The sequence below is a fragment of the Camelina sativa genome, chromosome 11 (assembly GCF_000633955.1).
Source record: "Camelina sativa cultivar DH55 chromosome 11, Cs, whole genome shotgun sequence".
Lineage (NCBI taxonomy): Eukaryota > Viridiplantae > Streptophyta > Magnoliopsida > Brassicales > Brassicaceae > Camelina > Camelina sativa.
Window position 1 is genome coordinate 31,273,488 of NC_025695.1, and position 15,601 is coordinate 31,289,088.

At 37.8% G+C, this 15,601-nt stretch overlaps 1 long non-coding RNA gene across 1 annotated transcript; it reads right to left on the minus strand.

Moving 5' to 3' along the window:
• On the minus strand, nt 351-2,128 carry LOC109127473. Its single transcript, XR_002034018.1, has 3 exons — nt 1,792-2,128; nt 1,198-1,270; nt 351-991 (listed from the first exon to the last, which is right to left on the minus strand). It is a non-coding gene; the product is annotated as an uncharacterized LOC109127473 (long non-coding RNA).

Here is a 15,601-nt window from a genome sequence, read left to right on the forward strand (position 1 = left end):
ACGTGTCAGTTATTTTTCTTCTCATTTTCTTCTTTTCCTTTCCCCGAATCTCTCTCTTTCCTCTCTTGACGAGTGAATCGATTAATCTCACTAATTTTCGTTGATTTCTATCGATTCAAGGTGAATCGATTGATTTTTCTGGCTTAAACAAGAGGACTTTTTTGAATTTTGGAGTTTCTGTTTTCGATTTGGTGATGGCGAGTTTCGGAGGCGGTGGCGTGGAGGAACCTTCTGGAGAACCGGAGAGTCTCTCAGGGGAAGGATTGATCCTAAGTCCTTTGCTGATCGTGTTGGTAAGGGGAGGCCTCATGAGTTAGATGAGAGGCTGAACAAATCTAAGAAGAAGAAGAAGGTGGGTGATGTTGATTTGGTATTTGCTCGTGAGATTTTTGAGAATTGGTTAATCGGACTGTCACTACTGGTGTGTTTTGTAAGTAGTTTTTTGCGAATTGGTTAGACTAGAGTATGTATCTGAATCAGATGTTTCTTGAGAATTGGATAACTGGACTATCACTACTGGTGAGTTTTGTTTGTTGAGTCAGTAATTAGATCATTAATCATCTTATTATGAATCAAGTTTGATAGATTCTCAAGGAGATGAACACCTATAACAGTTCTTGAATAGCCACTTGTAGAATCAGGAGGTATACAAGAGAATCAGATTTGCAGAGGTGTCTAATCACAGTAACAGGTTCTATGGTTTGACAGAAGCAATAGATGAGAATGTGTGATTAGAGGATCTGTAAGCGGTGGAGCTTATGGAGTATTCTGTTGGTGTAGAAGAGAGACAGTTTCTTTGTTTGGCTGTGAGTTTAAGAACCGATTTCCTTTGCTTGTGAGTTTCTCTCTTCTTCTTCTTCTTCTTCTTAGAGGATGTAACTGAAACTGTTTGGTCTGCTTCCTTTGTTGCTTTTGTTGGTCTCTCAATAGTTATGTTTCTTGGATAATCCTGAATAAAGACCCTTCAAAACAATTTTCCCACCTCCACGAGCTAGCTGCCTACATCAAAAGACCAAAACAATTAGGAACTAAAGTTCAATTTTTTTTTTTTTGGTTTCCCCGTTTAGACCATAAGGACAACATGAGCTCGTAGCATACAGATAAAAGCAAGTCTAACAAAGAAACTTAAAAAAAAAAAAAAACTAAACAGTTTCACCAAAGCAAAGGATAATAACACAAGCTTAATAGTTTCTTGACCTGCCTGAAGTCTTGTCTTAATTGTATCAATTGGGTATAAAGTTGTTTCGACTACAACTCCAGCTATAAATCCCTTTGCATCACCAAAACAAACATAAGAAAAACAAAAGTAAGACAGCTGAAGCTGCCGATCTCAGGAACATAGTCTAATCACGAGGGTAGTATTTTTCAAACACAATGTTTAACAATGAGGCATAAAAAGAAATTATCTTTTCCAGGTATAAGAAATTGCAGCAAACTCAAAACCAATGGGTTCTGTTTCACCAATCGCAGATATCTGTTTCACCAATGCAGCAACAAACCAATGGGTTTTGCAGCAAACTCAAAACCAAGGAGGTACAAACAAAAAAGAGTAAACCTAGACAAAGACCACAACAAACAGGACAAATAGGTTCCTTAACACACTACAAAAGCCAGACACTGAGACCATATCACAAAACGTTCATCAAACCAACCTAACATACTTTACTAAAATTAAAAAAAAAAAACACACACATATTTCTATATGAATCGACGATTTCAAAACCCAAATTCATCAAATTGTTTTACACACAGATGGGTATTGTTCGAAATCCAGATAAATCAAAAACGAACCTGGATTTATTGAAAAGCACAACAAGGATTCTCACAATGTAAAGAAGGAGAAGAGGCTGGTTCACCGGGAATGTAATTGGCAGCGACGGAAGACGGTTCGCCGGAGGTGTAATAGACAGCAACGTTGGGTATCTGCTGAAGACGGCACACAAGCACAAAGGAGTGATTTTTCTCCAAACCCTTAGTCACTAATCGTTTATTCTCTCCGAATTTCAAAGAAGGGATCAAAGTAGAAGAACTGGTTAATCGCATCGCCAATTGAGAGAGAGAGAAAGAAAGAGATTCATCGGTTCGTCGAGATGGGAGAGAGAGTCGGGAAAAGAAAAGAAGAAAATGAGAATTTTTTTTATTTTTTTTGTATTTTTATTTTAAGATACATCCAATTATAAGCTGCCATCTACTGTTCTTGAAGAGTTTTTTTAAGAGTTTTTCAGATGCTTAGATGAACAACCCTCCTAAATTACTCACATATTAATTAATTATATAATTAATACTAAATTAATTAAAGTATATCTAGGAGAATTTAAGCAAAATTATCTTTCCACTAAAGAACTCTAAAGAAGGTTGCTCAATCATTTAAATAATAATTTTTTAATTTCTGTTTATTAATTATCAAACTTTAATTTTTAAGATAATCAATCAAAGTATATACTCTATCTATGTATAAGAGTGTGAAATGAAGAAGGGACACTCATAATATATAATTGGTCTTTCCTTTTTGCCAAGTTTCTTGATGAATGGTGAATTAAAACAAACATTGCATTGCATGATGGATGGATTAACAGAACACAATCAAGAACATTCATAATAGAGAAGTCGAATTGTAACTAAAGTTTATTTTGTTGATTGCAGCGATAGCTTGATGGTCATAATTCTAACAAAAGAGTAAAGAAGAGTTTCCCATCAAAACTTGCATAGTATATAGCATAGATTCACGTAAACTACAAGGACAAAAAAAAGAGTTTCGGATCAATACAAGGACAAAAAAACCCCTACAAATTTCAACCTAAACTACAAAACAAACATCTACAATGTAAAGGATACCAACTTTTGTCATATTTGGTTCTTGAACTAAACGTTATATAGAACTAAAAAGGCCCACAGAGTTCCGTTCCTTCTTAAAACTAGCAAAAGGAACTATCCTCAAGTAAGACCAAGAAGCAAGCAAAGATAGTTACAGACCTGCACGTTTTGGAAGAGGCTAGACTCCATAAGACTTCTAGTGGTGGAAGGGTCAGTGTCGGAATGTGTAGATGAGCATATCAGAAACTTGTGTAAAGTGCGGAATGCTAGTTCAGTTTCTGAGCTCCATGGAGGCAACCATTTAAAATCCGAAACCTATACCAAGCATTCCTGCAACAAATCCCAGCAGATTTGCTGTTATCACCTCCACTCAAAGCGTTGGAATTAACAGAGCATTGTACCAGAAGATCAAGCTTCAACGCTTTCAAAGCAAGTGGATCAAAAACCACAGGATGAAACTTCTGACCCATCTCAAGAACAGATTTCCTCTTCTCAAGCTCCCCACTCAACATAAACTTATTCAGAAAACCCATTAACCAATGCAGCGCAAGCAAACGGAAAACAAGATAGATCTGAGTCTCCTTAGAAAATAGCATCGGATCAAACAAAGAAATCATCCCCAAGAACTGAACTCTCAGCATAGAAGCCTATAACTCCAATGCTGATGCAAGTGGCACAACCATACCCATAAACTCCATCATAGCACAAGACGTAAACAAATACGGAGATTCCAACATGAAAGCCAGCGTAAAGGATACCAACTTTTGTCATATTTGATTATCACTAATGTTACTACATTCACATGACCTTGTTGAGCAATACAAACCATTCATTTCAGCCATGGCCCGGTTCCTTTCACTTTCCTCTGCCAATTTAACAAATCCATAACCTTTTGATCGCCCAGTAACAACCTTGGCACCTCTAACTGAAGATACTTGTAATTGTAACTATTTTAAGAAATCTGCAAATCCAAATTCGACATCACTTAATCTACTTAAGCTAATCCCAAGATCAGAATTTTCCAACCAAAATGCAATACTTCTATTGAGCTTTAGTTAGCCATAAACTCTAACAAGAGATTGCAAACAAAGGAGCTACCTCGTCATGGCTTTTAGGCCATGGAACCGGCTGACGGTAACCTTTAGGAGGCGGAACCAAGCAATTCAAGCCTTTACCTTTCGCAGGACAGTGACGCTCGACTGTAACCTTCTCCGTCTCAGCCACCACCGACGGAGGCGGTTGCGTTGTGGCGGGGATTTGATACGAAGACCTCCGGGATCGAGCTGCCGTCGTTGTCACAGCATAAGAAACCTACGCCGTCGTTGGTGGTGAGAACTGAAGCGTCAAATCTTAGGGTTAACCCGACAACCCTCCGTCATCGTTGGTCGTTGGTCGTGAGAACTTCCAATCGCCGTTTGTATCGAGAGAGAATCGGGGAAGAAAGAAAAAGAAAATGGAAAAAAAAAATTCTTTTTATATTTATGTATCTACGAATGAGAATACGCCACGTAGCGTTGCTCATAGGATTGCTTCAGATGCTTCCCAGAGAATCCATTATGGCCTAAATGGATCGGTAAATATAATTTTTATTCAGTTTTTGGGTCTCAAATGGTTGAGCAACCATGAGAGTAATTTCTAGTAAAGATGTTCTTAGAGGAGAACGGATTAACCATTGCTCAAAAAAATAATAATAATAATATTTTAATATTTAACTAATTAAAAACTGACAGATGTTTAAAATGTACGAGAAACGTTGCTATCCTGGGTAACTTCAGCATCGATTTTTCCTTTTTCTCTTCTTTTTATATTCTTTTATTAAAGAAATTTGGAAAAGCAACTATGAATAAAGATGATCTTACTTGAGCAAAGATTCACAACAATCTGGACCTTTTCTTTTATGTTTTTCGATTTATTTTTGGTCTAGAAATTCATTGAGCAGCCCATTAATAATTGCCACTGGACATGCTCTTAAACATCTAACATAAAGATCGATCACTAGTTAAATTTGTTTTTTTTCATTAATATGATTTATTTTTAAGCTTGTGTTATTATCCTTTGCTTTGGTGAAAGGATAGTTTTGCTCGGTTGTATGATTGTGAGCTGATAAGGAGAACAGGCCAAATACGGTGCAAGATGTGAAATTGATAAGCGCGGGTAGAGATTGCAGGAGTCCAGTCTGTAATCTCTCAAGTGCTATCACCATAATGCATGTAATAATTCAACATCAGGTTATTGAAAAGGGTAAACTTGATTTAATCGATTTTTTGATGATTCAGAAGCACTGTTTGATAACCTCATTGGTCAAGTAAAGTTAAAAAGCTTTGGAGATTCAGATTCTGTTCTTGAGCCTTTTTTTTTTGTCAAACCCATTAGAGGGAATTTTAATTAAACTGGAATCATAATTGTTAAGTTACAAACCGGATAAATAGCTAACTTAGCAAGTTCATCAGCCCGACAGTTGAGTTTACGATTAACATACAAAAATAAATTTCAACAAAAGAAAAGGATAGAACTAAGATATCGTGGAGAATTTCATAGAGCTCCTTCGATGGAGACTCTGAAGTGATGGCTTTGATCAGCATATGTGAATCTGAAGCCAGAGAAAGTTTTTTGAAGCCAAGATCTAGGGCTTGCTGTAGAGCCAGGGATATTGCAATCGTTTCTGCTAAAATCGGAGAGGCTACATTTGGCGCTGATGCTTGGTTCGGAATCTCCAAAGATCGGAAATAATCAGTAAAGACCCATCCAAAACCTGCATCCTGAGACTCAGTTCTCCATGCCGCATCTATGAAACAAGAGATAGTGTCCAGTCCGAGATCTGGCAGTTGGGGTTCTCGTCGGGGTTCATTAGTCGGGGATTGCAGTAATTGAGCAGCGATCCACTTGCGGGCACTGATGATTTCCTGAGATACGATCTCCTACAGTGAGGTTTGCTTTTGTTCAAATATATTTTTGTTTCGAGTTGTCCAAATATTCCAGAGTATCCAAGGGGGCAAAGTGTCCAAACCAATACCCACTGGTGGCAAGTTGATTCCTGAATTTACTAACTCAAGTCCCATTTGTAGGTTGGTGATTCGGTTGGGATCAATTGTAACCTTGAACGGTGTTTTCTCCCAAACCTGGAGGGCAAAAGGGCAATGGAAAAAGAGGTGTAGGGTTGATTCCGCTTGGAGGCAGTGGGGACACGTCACAGAAGGGTTCACTCCCTGGATCTTCAGGTTTTCCCCTACTGGTAATGCTTCGTGCATAGCTTTCCTTAAGAAAAACTTAAGATTTTGAAGACATTTGATATTCCAGATTCCTTTGTACCAATTAAAAGGGGTGGTTGCAGGTCGATTGGATGTTAGATCTTTCTCCTTTTGGGATGCGGCCAAGTATCCTGACTTTGCAGTATAAATTCTTGAGTTGGTAAGTAGCCAGAGGTGGCCATCTTTGGCTCCTTTTTTGCTTGGTCGTAGAACAAGTATCTATTTTTCATAAGCCGGTAGCAGTGCCTTGAATTTCTCATGATCCCATGTTTTTGTGTTAGGACAGATAAGGCTACTTACCCGAAGGTCAGCAGACGACTTTGTAGGTGGTCCCATGGGAATGATTCTCTGTGAGAGAGAAATCCATGGTTCGTACCACAACAGAGTCTCTTGTCCAGTTCCCATTACTTTTCCAAGATGGGGCTTCAGCAGGTCCCGGTCAATACATATTCCTCTCCAACCGTGTGAAGCTGAGTTTGGAACGCAGCAATCTAAGAAGGAGGTAGAACTGCAATATTTTCCCATAAGCACTCTTGCTAACAAACTGTTTGGTCGAGTAAAGATTCGCCAGCTGATCTTCGCAAGGAGGACATCATTAAATTTTGGTATGTCTCTAAAACCTAACCCTCCCTCCTTTTTTACGTTTGTTAGATTTGACCATGCCACCCAGCTAATCTTCTTGTTTTCTTCAGAGGAATCCCACCGAAACCTCATAAGCATGGATTGAATTCTTTTAGAGAGAGATCCTGGGATTTTGAAGCAAGACATTGTGTACGTTGGCATAACAGAAAGCACAGATTTTAACATGGTTGTTTTTCCGGCAGTAGATAATGGTCTCGAGGCCTAGCTCCGAGATCTTTGGCGGATACGGTCTGTGATCAGGTTAAACATATCTCTCTTTTTCTTTCTAAAAAAACTCAGGGAGTCCTAAATATTTGCCTAACCCTCCTACCCTTTGGATTCGTAGGATGTGCTGAGCTTTCTCTTTAACCTCTTCTGGTGTTTTAGCAGAGAAGGTAATTGCTGATTTACTTTTGTTTATAAGTTGTCCTGAGGCATGTTCATATTTCTGAATGATAATCATTAACATCCTGGAACTTTTTTGATCTGACCGGCAGAAGAACATCATGTCGTAAACAAAGAGAAGATGATTCACTCATGGGTTCCTTTTTGTTGAGGCATGTGATACAAGCCAGAGAGAACTTCACTGCAAAGGATAAAAAGATAGGGGATAAAGGGTCCCCTTGTATAAGTCCTTTTGAGGGGGTGAGTTGACCCTGGGCTGCTCCGTTGAGAAGGAAGGAATAGGAAACTGTAGCAACACACTACCTGATCCATTGGATCCATTTCTGGTGGAATCCCATCCTTTCCATGACTGATGTGATAAACTCCCATTCTAGCCTGTCGTAAGCTTTACTCAACACCGTTTTAACAGCCATATAGCATCGCTATTTGGCTCATGAGGTTTTGAGATAGTGTAGACTTTCGTGTGTGATTAGTATATTATCATTAATGGCTTTCTGCGGTACAAAGGCTGACTGATTTTATGAGATTATTGCATGTAGAACAGGTTGGAGTCGCCTGGATAAGAGCTTGGATATTATCTTATAGAAGACAGAGCATAGAGCGATAGGTCTGTAATCCACCATTACTTTCGGGCTTTGAAATTTCAGAATCAGTCTTATATACGTATGATTCATGCTTGTGATGGAGGCATTATTGAGGAAGAAATCTTGGACCTCATACACGACTTGTGGACCGATTGTATTCCAGTGGGATTGGAAAAAGCTATCTGAGAAGCCATCCGGACTAGGTGCTTTATCAACATGTATTGCAAAACAGGCTTTTTTACTTCTTCGGGTGATGGGATATGTAAACCTTCATTTGTTTCTGATGAAATACAGGGTTGGATAGCCTCGTGCGCTAGGGAGGAGTGATCACCTTCCTGAGATGTGAATAGTTTTTTTAAAATACTTAAAGATAACAGAGAGGATCTTCTCTTCTTCGTAATGAGGTAAACCCTCCTCGTCCTCTATCAGGGAGAATTTGTTCACTGTTGTTCTCCCTCTGGTCACCACATGAAAATAACTGGAGTTTTGATCACCAAGGGCTAACCAGAGGTTTCTACTTCTCTGTTTCTAGAATTCTTCCTCAGCTTTGTAGGCCTTGAGGAGGGCGAGGTTGATATTGGATATAGAGGAGGGTTCTGAAGCCGGATCAGCCATCAATTCATCCAGATTTTGTCTATACTCCTCTATGAGCTGTTGACTGTTTTGATGCTTCCGCTTTGTCCAAGTAATGATTTCTCTGCGGCATCGGTTTATCTTTTCTTCAACAGTTTCAAAACAATCATGAATCCATGCAGCTTGAATCAAAGAGTAAATTTCATCATTCCATTTTAATCTCCAATCATATCTGAAAATGCCTTTTTCTTCTTTTTGGTGAGATCGAGACAGGTGAGAAGTGGTCGATGATCGAATCACTCAAAACGCAGATAAGTACTATGACTAAAAGTAAACATTTCTGCCCATGCGCTATTTGACATCGCCCTATCTAGTCTGCAATGAACTAGATGATCATGTCTCATACCTCTCCATGACAGAAAATTCCCAGAGTGACGTAAGTCATAAAGGTCACATTCGGATATGAAGGAGCGGATGTCTACAAAGGTAAATTCTCGTCGCACAGGACCTCCTTGCTTCTCAGATGCGTCGATTATATCATTAAAATCCCCGTAAGGAACCAAGGGTCCTCACGCGTGGATCCCAAGAGCGTAAGTTGATCCCAAAGAGCTTTCCTCTTTGATCTTTCTAGTTCTCTATAAAAGAAAGTGGCAGAAAACTTCTTCCCGGCTGTTGCTATCTGAGTATCAATGAAGTTAGTGCAGGTAGCTAGAATCGTTATCTCAACATCACTTTCCAATATAAAGCAAGGCCGCCTTCTCCTGGACTATGAGGTGGAACAATATGGTGTGAAGAAAAGTTCATCCAGTGTAAGGTTTTTTCCACAAACTCATCTGGATTTTTGGTTTCCATGAGGAATAAAATATCTGGTGAGATAGTGGAATGTATCTCATGTATCAGTTTGCTTGTTATGGGATTCCCCAACCCACAACAATTCTAGCTCAGAAGCTTTAAGGAAGAGGAATTGGTGGATTGTGAAAATCCACCTTCTTCTTCACCAAGGATGGTATTAGTGATCCTTTGGGCTTGCCACCCTGATTCATATCCTTGTTTTGGGATCCCTTTGGTTTTGTAGGTCTATGGATGTTTGGATTCCCTGGAGAAGCACTTTTCGAGGTGGAGCCTCGCTGGTGAGAGAATTACTTTGGGGAGCCATTGGCCAAGTTCCTCTTCTGACTTTTGCCCCCTACTAACTTCATTGCTTGTTTTGTAGGAGGCTTTGCAAGGGGAGGTCTACCTATACCTCTCTTGGAACTGGTTCTAGCTCCATCCTCTGGAATAGGATTAAGGTCACCTACAGAGAGCCTAACATGGATCGAGGTCGAAGTCTCCAGTGGGAGTGGAGATTGGACCGGAGATGAAGAGGTGGCTGCTTGGATAATTTTATCTGCGGTATCTGACATCAGGTTTCTTGCTTCAGCCTGGATAACTCTTTGTTTACGAGCCGCACTCTCGGTAGCGTCAGCACATGTTATGTATTGAACAATGACTTCCCTTAGTTCACTCATCACATGGTCTTTTGATGGTGCAGGCTGTTGCAGATGCTCCTCTACGGGAACCCGAGACATACCGCCCATGGTTGGTGAAGGAGGGGGAGGAGTATTGGGATCCTGAATCCTTTGATCCCTCTCCAGGGGAGGGCGTTGTGGTCGTGATGAGTTTCATCTTTCATGGTAAGGTTCCACGAGCGAGGGATTTTTCTCCCGCCATTGAAAGTTCTTCTTAGGTTGTCCCGTAGATTCTCGGGATTGGTGAGTTTGCGGGTAGAGCTCTCGGCTTGAGGATCGACCTTTATATGGGTGGTTTCTTTCAGGGATCCTTCTATTGACTTCATAGTCCTGACTCCTATACGGCTGAGAGATGGTAGGTGAAACACCTCTAGATTCTGAATAGCTAACGTTTTCTTTTGGGGATCTAAAGTTGTCCTAAGGGGTATAAACTTGTAACGCCCCGACCGCCACCTCTCAGTGGGCCCTATGTCCAATCCTAGTCTATGGTCCCACTTTTCTTAATGGGCCTCATGTCCTCTCACTAGGCTCGTGAGCCCATCCATATTTGACGGCCGATTTACTACGTCCGGGAGGCTTTAAAGACTTGTTACCGTTCCTACAAATAACCACATGATCTTTTCCTGTGTTTTGTCCTCACTCGCATAGTTCCGATAGTCACTTCCCGGAAGGTCACCCATCGTGAGACTACTCCAGCTTAAACATGCTTAACTCTAGAGTTCTCTCAGGACCCTTGACCGAAAAGATAAGTGCATTTTGGTGACATAGGTGGCCAAATCAATTCTTTTAAACCTCTCCGCAAGTCTCTGAAACCGGGGTGTCACATTTCACCCCCACTAACAGATCGCAACATCCTCGCTGCGTACCTAGACCGTCACCCCCGACGGTGTAAGCCCACTCAACTCCACACTCGTCTGGGTTCGGCTCTGATACCACTTGTAACGCCCCGAGCGCCACCTCTCAGTGGCCCCATGTCCAATCCCAGTCCATGGGCCCACTTTCCTTAATGGGCCTCATGTCCTCTCACTAGGCCCGTTAGCCCATCCATATTTGACGGCCGGTTTGCTACATCCGGGAGGCTTTAAAGACTTGTTACCGTCCCTACAAATCACCACATGATCTTTTCCTGTGTTTTGTCCTCCCTCGTACAGTTCCGACAGTCACTTCCCGGAAGGTCACCCATCCTGAGACTACTCCAGCTCAAGCACGCTTAACTCTGGAGTTCTCTCAGGACCCTTGACCGAAAAGATAAGTGCACTTTGGTGACATAGATAGCCAAATCAATTCTTTTAAACCTCTCTGCAAGTCTCTGAAATCGGGGTGTCACAATTATACCCCCACCAAGACTGTCACCCCCGATAAGGTGAGTCCACTAGACTCCACACTCGTCTGGGTTTGGCTCTGATACCACTTGTAAATAGGGGCATTAGTGGGGGTGAATGCCGTACCAGAACCGGACAAACCATACGTGGTGAACAGGGACGCATCTGGACAGGGATTAGGGTGTGTACTGATGCAAGGTGGGAGAGTGATTGCTTATGCTTTTCGACAGTTAAGGAAGCATGAAGCAAACTACCCAACACATGATTTGGAGATGGCGGATGTGGCGTTTGCACTAAAGATTTGGATATCCTACTTGTATGGTGGAAAGGTGCAAATATACATTGGAATGAGAATTCTGTGACGGTGGATTAACCAGAGGTTCTTCTTTTGTAGGCTGCAGACCCAGACAGCTCTTCCTCTCATGAGTTAGGCGGAAGCAGAACGAACAAGTGTTCTTTAGGTTCTTGTATTCGAGGGTTATCAGAGCTTCACTGCCATATGGGAATTCCACGATAGTATCCTTGATGAGTGGTTTGAGCCATCAACAGAGACTCGTATTTTTGCCGCTTCGTTAGTTATTTCCATTTCTTCAAGTTTACTTAACTCGTCTCCAATAGTCTTGAGCATTTCCTCCTGCCAGTAGTGTTTAGGGAGACCTTGAGCTACTATCCAGAAGGGAAGGATGGAAGGGTAGGTGTCAGAGATGACCAGTTCCCATTTCTGAAGTAAGGTTACACAAGTTTAACAGTTTGAGGGAGAGAGGATCATACCTTGATGTCGTACTTTCCTCAAAGAAGCGAAGGTACCAGGGCGAGGCAGGGGAGAAATTGAGAGCTCCGGTGGGGATTTGTCGCCGGTGCACTGCTCTTATCCAGTGGTTAAAGTCATAAGCGCGTAAAAAACCGGTGGATATTGCTATTTTTAGTAAAAACTAGTAGGTGAGATCCGGTTTTTTGAAAGTTGACTTCTTCTTCTAGGATTCATTGGGAGTCGGGCCTAGGAGCTTTTTTTAGTAATTACTTCATTCGCGTTGAAGATGCCTGTTACACTTACTGTTAAAAACTTAAAATTGCAGATGTGTTCTTGAGCCTTCTTCAATACATTGTCTTAGAAATACACTTGCCTATCACCTCTGGTAAATTTTGGAATTTTTCTTGGGCAGGCTATTAAGCATGGATGCGATCAATATCACTAGTCAAGATTCTTATCTGGATTACTTACTTGATATTGTTGTAACAATAAGCTTACTTGGAGCTAGGACAAATAGAGAACGAAATCAACATGTATATTGGTTTAGCTTCAGTGATTGTGATGCAAATATATTGTTTTATGTGATGTGAATTTTGGCTAAAAGCAATGTTTTGTGTTTCATTGGCATTGCTGTTTATTGTGGTTTGCCTTGGATCATTGAAGTTTGTTGTCGGAGAACATGTAACTACATTCACATAGGAAGTTGTAGTTAATTGTATAGATTATCCGATGATATCTGTGTGCCACATCTGTCAGAGTGGAGCCATCCTGCATCCAAGACTCCACAGCTGCCTAGCCGAGGTGTGGTTATCTCAATTAAATGATTCCAGTGTTTTTCCTTCACTTGTGTATTTCACTTTATTGAACTGTGACCAAGCACTTGTTGTGACTGTAGACTTCGTCAAGACTTTTTCTGCCGTGATTCTTATGTAACTTGTTTGTTTCTTTTGGTCAGGTTTTGGATGCATCATGGTACATGCCACATGAGCAAAGAAATCCAATCCAAGATTGTGAGTTTTGCCATTAAAGCTTTGGCAAGCCTTCAGATTTTGAGTCTCCCATTTATCATGTAATACATTATGTTTTTATAAAATGTACTAAAATTATAATTTATAGTTTTATTTTCTTGTTACATAAATCTTAATCAACATTTGTCACATTATAAGTTATACTAAAAAAACACATTTTCTATAAATAATTAATTTTTAATTTTTAAGACACTCATTTTAAGGTTCACCCGTGGAGTGAGAAATATTAATATATACATAGTTAGTGGAGTTTTAAATTAAACTAATATTAATCTAAAGTTAAAATACCCATTAAGGGTTGTCTAATGAGGATATATATACATTAGTTTTTTTTTCAACACCATCTTTTTTCACTTTTTACCACTCCACATCATATTATTTTCCTCTATCTAATAATTCAACATTCATACAATCTTTATCATCTATAATGGTTTTGTTTAATAAAATTCAACACCTTGCTCTATTACTTTTATTCTATATTTTTATTTTTATTATGTTTTTATAATTACATATAAATAAGAATTATTAATTGAAATCAAATTAACAAATCTGTCTTAGACTAATAATATTCATTACTAAATAAATAAAATTGGAGGTTAATAGAAAATAATAGTAAAAGAAAAAACATTTATATGTTCAAATGAAATGAAACAATAATTTTTATGTAAAGCAAAAATAAAATAAAACTTTGATTACTATCAAATAATTGATGTCAAATTATATACATAAATAAAAGTAAGGTTTCACTCTCTCCTTATTGGTTCACTTGGCAATGCAATTAAGAAAAATATTTATTTTAATCCACAAATAAAAATATATTTAATCATGACATTTAACTCACATTTTCATATAAAATTGAAATTATATAAATTATGCATTAACTATATTTCTCCACTCAATTGTATTAAAACACATAATAAATTATAATTGTAACTCCTATCTATATTTCTCTACTTAATTGTATTAAAACACGATTAGAACCTTTGTATCCACCCCCTTCCCTCTTAACCAATTAGAATGTTCTACCTAATATTTCATTTAAAAAACAAATCAAAATTAATTTTAAAAGCAAAACAAATTAACTAAACAAATTATGTATACTTTTATTTAAGGAAAATTTAATCTTGGTTTGGTTTAAATTTTATAATTAAACGAGGTTATATATCGGTTTGGGTTTATAAATGAGAATTATGGTCTAGATTTTAAAATTAAAACAAAACTATATGTCGGTTTGGATTTACAAATGAGGTGGTTAGGGTTTAGATTTTACAATTAGAGCAAAATTATATGTCGGTTTGGGTTTACAAATGAGGTGGTTAGAGTTTAGATTTTACAATTAGAACGAAACTATATGTCGGTTTGGGTTTAAAAATGAGATATTAGGTTTAGATTTTACAATTAGAACGAAATTATATGTCGGTTTGAGTTTACAAATGAGATGGTTAGGGTTTAGATTTTACAATTAGAACGAAATTATATGTCGATTTGGGTTTACAAATAAGATGTTTAGGGTCTCAATTTTATAATTAGAATGAAATTATATATCGGTTTGAGTTTATAAAAGAACTTATTTTAGAGAAGGAGAGAATCTGTATTGTTCTTATTTTAGAGAATGAGAGAATCAGTATTGTTCTTAAAACACATATTAAATTAGAATTTTACATCACTTCTATTCCTAAAAATACTCATTATCTTATTTTCTCATCCTCTTCAACTATATATCAAATTTTCCTGTTGTTGTTGTTAATACATAGTTTTTGATGTTTTAAAAGGTTTATCTTCATAGTTTTGATATTTTTTAAAAGGTTTATCTTCATTATCTATTTTAGATTATCATCTTGTAAGTAATCATTTTTTATACTCTTTTACTATATTCACCCCTCAAGGTCACGGGGTTTAAAAGATCAATGTCTAATTCTTATTCTCTTCTAACACTGAAATTTAAATGGAGTAAAATATAGAAAAAGAATATAATTAAAACACATAATAACTTAGAATTGTAACTCCTATTTTTCTACATATAATTCTACATCACTTCTATTACTATAAATACTCATTCTCTTATTCTCTCATTCATTCATTCTCTAATCCTCTTTTACTATACCTCAAATCTTTTTGTTTTGTTTTGTGTTTTTTGTTATTGTTGTTGTTGTTGTATGGGTTAAAAAATCAATTCAAATATTATTGTAAAAGCTTAATTCTAAATTATATTTTTGGAGTTTGTAAGGTGTATATATATATATATTACATTTTTTTGATGTTTTTAAAGGTTTATCTCCATTGTCTATTTTAGATTATCATCTTATAAATAATAATTCTTTTTAATATTCTTCTACTATATTCACCCCACAAGGTCATGAGGTTGAAAATGTCCATGTCTAATTCTCTATTCACTTCTAGCACTCAAATTTAAATGGAGTAATATATAGAAAAGGAATATAATTTTTAAAATATACCATCTAATTAAATCCTCTAAAGATGAGACCATTAGTATGAAATCTAGCACTAGAAATTAAATTGATGAGTGAAAATTTAAAAAAAGAAACCAAAAAGAGAGAAGTTTTCCTAGGAAATTTTTAAAAATATCTAGATTGAAGTTCATATGATGTTATACGAAAACTAATTTAGTTTGTCACTTACAAAATAATATGAATTTGAATTTGTATGACTTTATATCAAAAAAAAAACAAATCATGTGTAAGTTTAAAATTTCATTGGACCACTTGGTATTCCTTTTATAAAAAAAC